At 31.0% G+C, this 8,363-nt stretch overlaps 1 protein-coding gene across 1 annotated transcript in view; it reads right to left on the bottom strand.

Annotated features, from left to right (window-relative positions):
* Window positions 1-8,363, bottom strand: part of LOC104752811 (21 kDa protein-like) — a 30,096-nt gene that overhangs the window by 1,278 nt on the left and 20,455 nt on the right. The gene's annotated exons all lie outside the window — the stretch shown is intronic.

Below are 8,363 nucleotides of genomic sequence, written 5' to 3'. Positions count from 1 at the left end.
TTTGTGGACAAATTTTGTTGCCACGACGAATTATGAAACTATGTTGTAGGTTGTGTGTATTATATATATACAACACACATGCACATCTTGGTTTTTAAATTCAAAAGGAACTGAATAGATTTTTCTTTCTTTTATTTAAGAATATGGTTAATTATATCGATCTAGATATATCAAGTTTCTTTATATATAACAACAAAATCGTATTATGTAATGTACATGTATGTATACGTAACTTAATTTTTCAAAATGGTCAAGAGATCGTATAATAATATATCAGGGTCAACTCTCAACTGTTTGAACTTAGATATTCCCAATACGAATGGTTTTTTTTATACAACGGTAAAGATGATTCAGTTGTGAATCTTGTGATTAAGGCTTTCTTCTTTTGCTATGGTTAATTAGTGTGTACTCAACAAGGCCACTAATGAGTAATAATGTACGCCCTGATTATAATAATATCCGCATTCATTGATAATATTTGACTTCGCCATTTTGAGTCTGCTAGGGACTAACGATCTCATTAACTCCTCTCATTCATACATCTAATTGTTAATTAGTTTTGATTGATGCCAATATAATTTTCACCATTTAATTTTTTGCTATAAACTAAAGTCAGAATGATTTTGGCTCATAAGTTCATAACAGTCTATTTGTCGATCTTGTGAAGTGATCGAAGCTTTTTTTTAAATGTAATTTAGTGTGGAAATTCTGTTTTGATTTTTTTTGTGTGTGGTAAATATAGACCGTAAATTGTATGCATATTAAGAAACATTCAACCGAACTATATTCGAATAGAGAACAATCTAATGCATGGTATCTTTCTTTAGCAACTATCATCATTGGTTGTTCGACGAGAACACTCCTTTGGGTGTGAAAAGAGATAAAAATTTCATAATTAATGTGTGGTGTGAAAAGAGAAAATATATAACAAAAATTAATAATATAGGAAGTCTTAAATTGTCTACAAATAAAACTAGAACATTATTACAAGTTTATTCCGCAATTCAAGCCTAATGGAATGTTAAGTACGTGACACGTGATGTGATGAACATGGATTAGATCTCCTCTTTTGGAGGAATAACTCATTCTTCTCGATCGGTCCTTATAGTTTTCTTCAAAGAATTAATTATTTGCAAATTGGTCTGTCATGCATTACCTATACCTATACGACACATAATTTTTGTATTGGCTGGCACTTGGCATTTTACAAGTTAAATAACTTGTTATTTGAATTGAAGCCATATTTAATAGGTACCGTTTCCTAATTCATTTTGATTTTGATATATGAAATACGACGAAATTTAATTAAAGTAAGAGAAAGTGGATGCACTAATCTAGTATTAGTTAGCTTTTTTTGACTTACACTCTGATGAAACTTAACAAAAAAAAAAAACTAAGACAGAAATTATATAATATGCTGAGAATCTTGCTCTTTACTCATGATTCGATACTGTTTAATGTTTTCTCTATATATGTGCAATCCGAATATCAAAAAAAAGAGGAGAAATTAAAGTTAAAAAGGTCCAAATACAAACTCCTAACCAAGTATGGCGGGTGACGCGGGTCCATTGAACATGAATATAGAGTGTTTTCTAATGTTCTACGTTAATGTGAATGTGTTTTTTTCTATTGTCATTTGCAACGTATTAAGGACGTGTTAACGTTTATCAATTATTATTACATTATGGCTAAGTGTTACTTGCCATTTCAATATTTTATTCTACAAGTTTCGAACTTGATATTCTATAGCCTTTAGACAAAAAAAGATATTTTCGCCTTGCAGCTAATCTCGTGGTCTATGATATAATGATATATACAATCATAGACCGTCGCAATAATATTCACATATAGTAGCCAAAGAACATGTGATAAGTACGGTTTCCACATAGGAACCCTGATTATATTATCATAGAAAACAATAATACTAATCTTTCAAGAATATTGAAAAACCTAAATCAATCAAATGAGAATTGAGAAGAGGACATGACATTAACATGGGCCACTTGGTGTTCTTGGCTGGAAAACAACATGACCGTGAGCCTCATAAAACACAGTCTCATTATTCTTTAGTTATAATAACATTTTCGTCGTCTGAAATTAATTAATATAGATTGCTTCCCGTAGGTACCGGCCGGCCGGCGAGTTATTATTTTTATCATTTTGTATCTGTGAACTGAAGTGTTAAGCAAGAGATCGTAAGTACTGTTGAATATATAAAACCCACAATGTGATTAAGAAACTATCTAAGGGATAAGATTTAAATCCTAAACTACGTTGATCATTTTGTTTGTCGAAAACTATGTTGATTTAACCGTCTAAAAAATGAAAATGGAAATTTGATGTTTGTAAGAAACACGAGTTACATTTCAGCCAACACGAGTTATTTCAAAACGCATTACTTTTTTTGTTCGTTTGCTTTTGTCATTACAAGTGAGACTTTTACGGTATATTTGTATCATTTAATAGTACATTTTTTTTCAAATACAGTATTTTGCAAAATATACGATACAAATGTCAAATGCAAACAAGTCTTATCCATTTGTTTGCGTATGACTTTTAAATTTATGATTTACATATATATATATTCTTTAATTTTTTTCTCTTTTGCCGTCAACATAGTTTCTTTACTTAAAACGCTAAAAATTGTTTAAAAACAGATAGTACAATCAAACCCTGTAAAGCCTCTTTAACTATTACACCACTTTTAACCGTTGATTTTGGCAAAGAGAAGACAATAACAAAAGCATTTATCAATGATCAACCTTTTGATAAATGCTTTTGTTATTGTCTTCTCTTTAAGGTTGATCATTGATAAATAACAAAAGGTTGCATTTGACTTTTGTATCGTATATTTTGCAAAAGACTGTATTTGAAAAAAAAATGTACTATTAAATGATACATATATATATATATATATACCGTAAAAGTCTCACTTGTAATGACAAAAGCAAACGAACAAAAAAAGTAATGCGTTTTGAAATAGTTAGGGTCTAAATTGGCTGTGTTGTTTTAGCTGAAATGTAAGTCGTGTTTCTTATATCGCCATGCAGTGATACTATTGTACATTTGTACATATACTACTAGTTTAGTTATGAGTTATGAACGTAGCTTCAGTTCAGTAACGTCTGTTTGCTTGATGTCAGCAGAGACAATTTTGGCGTTTTATTACAACCTTTGAAGTTGTGTCACGTTTATCAATTTTATTGCTGCATAACTGTTTGAATTCGCAGATTGAAATGGTCAGTCCCGAGAAACACTCATCTCTTGTAAGTAACGACACCATGACCAAATTTTGCTATTGTTCATTCTTTCATTTTTATAACATTACGAATTATGAAAGGGATCTTCAAACTGAGGAGTTGTATTGGTTCTGCTGTCCGATCACAAAAAGGGCAAGTGCTGTTAACGATCTCGTACCATTCTCTCTTATCACTTCTAACTATGTACAAATATCTTAAGAGTATCCTCTTACTGCTAATCTTTTTTCTCTGTCCTATGTCAGCAGTCAGACTTTACATAATCTATATATAAAGTGAATTGTATTTTGACGACCTAGTTAAGGGACTTAATCTTTGTTGGCTTAAACATGAAGTCAACTTGAAGCTTGAAAATTGAAGCTTTACAATTGTTAGTAACGACACCATGACCAAATTGTTTTATTTTTTTTACCAATTTATTTATTTATTTATTGTTCTTTCTTTTATATTACATTATGAATTGAACCCATAGGCAACTAATTTTTTTATTGAACCAATTTTTTTATTTTTTTTTATTGAACCTATAGGCAACTTCGAACGGAGACCTCTTTGTTGAAGAATGGACGGCTTAGTTGGAAGCGAACTCAATGAGGGGAATGCACTCGAGCCATCCAAAGCTGGAGAAATTAACAATAAAGCCAAAAGCATATAAACCAAAATTAACCAAACCTCTTTCAAACTTAATAGTCTTCGACCAACCAAAAACGATTATACGTTACTAACATCGCAATTAAACTTTTGCAAAAACGATTATACGTTACTAACATCGCAATTAAACTTTTGCACGTTTTGAGTCACTCATCTAATGAAAAAGTTGAGAGGATTCAAATGGCTACTTTTACAGAGGTAGGGTTTATATAAACCAAATCTCCACATACTGCTTCTGAGTTGGTCAATTTCACTGAAACCACAAAATGCTCTAGATTCAGAATTGCTCGAATCGATCAGAGTGAAAGATCTAGGGTTTCGTATCAGTAAAATAAAAATTGAAGCTTTACAATTGTTAGTAACGACACCATGACCACATTTTTTTATTGTTTTTTACCAATTTTTTATTTATTTATTGTTCTTTCTTTTTTATTACATTATGAATTGAACCCATAGGCAACTAATTTTTTTATTGAACCAAATTTTTTATTTATTTATTGAACCCATAGGCAACTTCGAACGGAGACCTCTTTGTTGAAGAATGGACGGCTTGGTTGTAAGCGAACTCAATGAGGGGAATGCACTCGAGCCATCCAAAGCTGGAGAAATTAACAATAAAGCCAAAAGCATATAAACCAAAATTAACCAAACCTCTTTCAAACTTAATAGTCTTCGACCAACCAAAAACGATTATACGTTACTAACATCGCAATTAAACTTTTGCAAAAACGATTATACGTTACTAACATCGCAATTAAACTTTTGCATGTTTTGAGTCACTCATCTAATGAAAAAGTTGAGAGGATTCAAATGGCTAATTTTACAGAGGTAGGGTTTATATAAACCAAATCTCCACATACTGCTTCTGAGTTGGTCAATTTCACTGAAACCACAAAATGCTCTAGATTCAGAATTGCTCGAATCGATCAGAGTGAAAGATCTAGGGTTTCGTATCACTAAAATAAAAATTGAAGCTTGAAAATTGAAGCTTTACAATTGTTAGTAATGACACCATGACCAACTTTTTTTTTATTATTTTTTATCAATTGTTTTATTTATTTACTGTTCTTTCTTTTTTATTACAGTATGAATTGAACCCATAGGCAACTAATTTTTTTATTGAACCAATTTTTTTTTTTTATTGAACCCATAGGCAACTTCGAACGGCGACCTCTTTGTTGAAGAATGGACGGCTTGGTTGTAAGCGAACTCAATGAGGGGAATGCACTCGAGCCATCAAAAGCTGGAGAAATTAACAATAAAGCCAAAAATATATAAACCAAAATTAACCAAACCTCTTTCAAACTTAATAGTCTTCGACCAACCAAAAACGATTATACGTTACTAACATCGCAATTAAACTTTTGCAAAAACGATTATACGTTACTAACATCGCAATTAAACTTTTGCATGTTTTGAGTCACTCATCTAATGAAAAAGTTGAGAGGATTCAAATGGCTAATTTTATAGAGGTAGGGTTTATATAAACAAAATCTCCACATACTGCTTCTGAGTTGGTCAATTTCACTGAAACCACAAACTTCTCTAGATTCAGAATTGCTCAAATCGAACAGAGTGAAAGATCTTGGGTTTCGTATCACTAAAATAAAAATAGAAGCTTGAAAATTGAAGCTTTACAATTGTTAGTAATGACACCATGACCAAATTTTTATTATTATTTTTTACCAATTGTTTTATTTATTTACCGTTCTTTATTTTTTATTACGTTATGAATTGAACCCATAGGCAACAAGTTTTTTTATTGAACCAGTTTTTTTATTTATTTATTGAACCCATAGGCAACTTAAAACGGAGATCTCTTTGTTGAAAAATGGACGGCTTGGTTGTAAGCGAACTCAATGAGGGGAATGCACTCGAGCCATCCAAAGCTGGAGAAATTAACAATAAAGCCAAAAGCATATAAACCAAAATTAACCAAACCTCTTTCAAACTTAATAGTCTTCGACCAACCAAAAACGATTATACGTTACTAACATCGCAATTAAACTTTTGCAAAAACGATTATACGTTACTAACATCGCAATTAAACTTTTGCATGTTTTGAGTCACTCATCTAATGAAAAAGTTGAGAGGATTCAAATGGCTAATTTTACAGAGGTAGGGTTTATATAAACCAAATCTCCACATACTGCTTCTGAGTTGGTCAATTTCACTGAAACCACAAACTGCTCTAGATTCAGAATTTCTCGAATCGATCAGAGTGAAAGATCTAGGGTTTCGTATCACTAAAATAAAAATTGAAGCTTGAAAATTGAAACTTTACAATTGTTAGTAACGACACCATGACCACATTTTTTTATTGTTTTTTACCAATTTTTTTTATTTATTGTTCTTTCTTTTTTATTACATTATGAATTGAACCCATAGGCAACTAATTTTTTTATTGAACCAATTTTTTTTTTAATTTATTGAACCCATAGGCAACTTTGAACGTTACTAACATCGCAATTAAACTTTTGCATGTTTTGAGTCACTCATCTAATGAAAAAGTTGAGAGGATTCAAATGGCTAATTTTACAGAGGTAGGGTTTATATAAACAAAATCTCCACATACTGCTTCTGAGTTGGTCAATTTCACTGAAATCACAAAATGTTCTAGATTCAGAACTGCTCGAATCGATCAGAGTGAAAGATATAGGGTTTGTATCACTAAAATAAAAATTGAAGCTTGACAATTGAAACTTGAAAATTGAAGCTTTACAATTGTTAGTAACAACACCATGACCAAATTTTTTTATTGTTTTATACCAATTTATTTATTATTTATTGTTCTTTTTTTTTTATTACATTATGAATTGCACCCATCGACAACTAATTTTTTAATTGAACCAATTTTTTTTTTTTTTTTTATTGAACCCATAGGCAACTTCGAACGGAGACCTCTTTGTTGAAGAATGGACGGCTTAGTTGTAAGCGAACTCAATGAGGGGAATGCACTCGAGCCATCCAAAGCTGGAGAAATTAACGATAAAGCCAAAAGCATATAAACCAAAATTAACCAAACTTCTTTCAAACTTAATAGTCTTCGACAAACCAAAAACGATTATACGTTACTAACATCGCAATTAAACTTTTGCAAAAACGATTATACGTTACTAACATCGCAATTAAACTTTTGCATGTTTTGAGTCACTCATCTAATGAAAAAGTTGAGAGGATTCAAATGGCTAATTTTACAGAGGTAGGGTTTATATAAACCAAATCTCCACATATTGCTTCTGAGTTGGTCAATTTCACTGAAACCACAAAATGCTCTAGATTCAGAATTGCTCGAATCGATCAAGAATGAAAGATCTAGGGTTTTGTATCACTAAAATAAAAATTGAAGCTTGAAAATTGAAACTTGAAAATTGAAGCTTTACAATTGTTAGTAACAACACCATGACCAAATTTTTTTATTGTTTTTTACCAATTTATTTATTTATTTATTGTTCTTTCTTTTTTATTACATTATGAATTGAACCCATAGACAACTAATATTTTTATTGAACCAATTTTTTTTATTTTTTTTATTGAACCCATAGGCAACTTCGAACGAAGACCTCTTTGTTGAAGAATGGATGGCTTAGTTGTAAGCGAACTCAATGAGGGGAATGCACTCGAGCCATCCAAAGCTGGAGAAATTAACGATAAAGCCAAAAGCATATAAACCAAAATTAACCAAACTTCTTTCAAACTTAATAGTCTTCGACCAACCAAAAATGATTATACGTTACTAACATCGCAATTAAACTTTTGCAAAAACGATTATACGTTACTAACATCACAATTAAACTTTTGCATGTTTTGAGTAACTCATCTAATGAAAAAGTTGAGAGGATTCAAATGGCTAATTTTACAGAGGTATGGTTTATATAAACCAAATCTCCACATACTGCTTCTGAGTTGGTCAATTTCACTGAAACCACAAAATGCTCTAGATTCAGAATTGCTCGAATCGATCAGAGTGAAAGATTTAGGGTTTCTTATCACTAAAATAAAAATTGAAGCTTTACAATTTTTAGTAACGACACCATGACGAAATTTTTTTATTGTTTTTTACCAACTTTTTTTTATTTATTGTTCTTTCTTTTTTATTACATTATGAATTAAACCCATAGGCAACAAGTTTTTTTATTGAACCAGTTTTTTTATTTATTTATTGAACCCATAGGCAACTTCAAACGGAGATCTCTTTGTTGAAAAATGGACGGCTTGGTTGTAAGCAAACTCAATGAGGGGAATGCACTCGAGCCATCCAAAGCTGGAGAAATTAACACTAAAGCCAAAAGCATATAAACCAAAATTAACCAAACCTCTTTCAAACTTAATAGTTTCCGACCAACTAAAAACGATTATACGTTACTAAAATCGAAATTAAACTTTTGCAAAACGATTATACGTTACTAAAATCGCAATTAAACTTTTGCATGTTTTGAGTCACTCATCTAATGAAAA

Source organism: Camelina sativa, chromosome 2, assembly GCF_000633955.1.
Source record: "Camelina sativa cultivar DH55 chromosome 2, Cs, whole genome shotgun sequence".
NCBI lineage: Eukaryota > Viridiplantae > Streptophyta > Magnoliopsida > Brassicales > Brassicaceae > Camelina > Camelina sativa.
The sequence above is the reverse complement of the archived record's forward strand: the minus strand, read 5'-3'. Positions and strand labels throughout refer to the sequence as shown.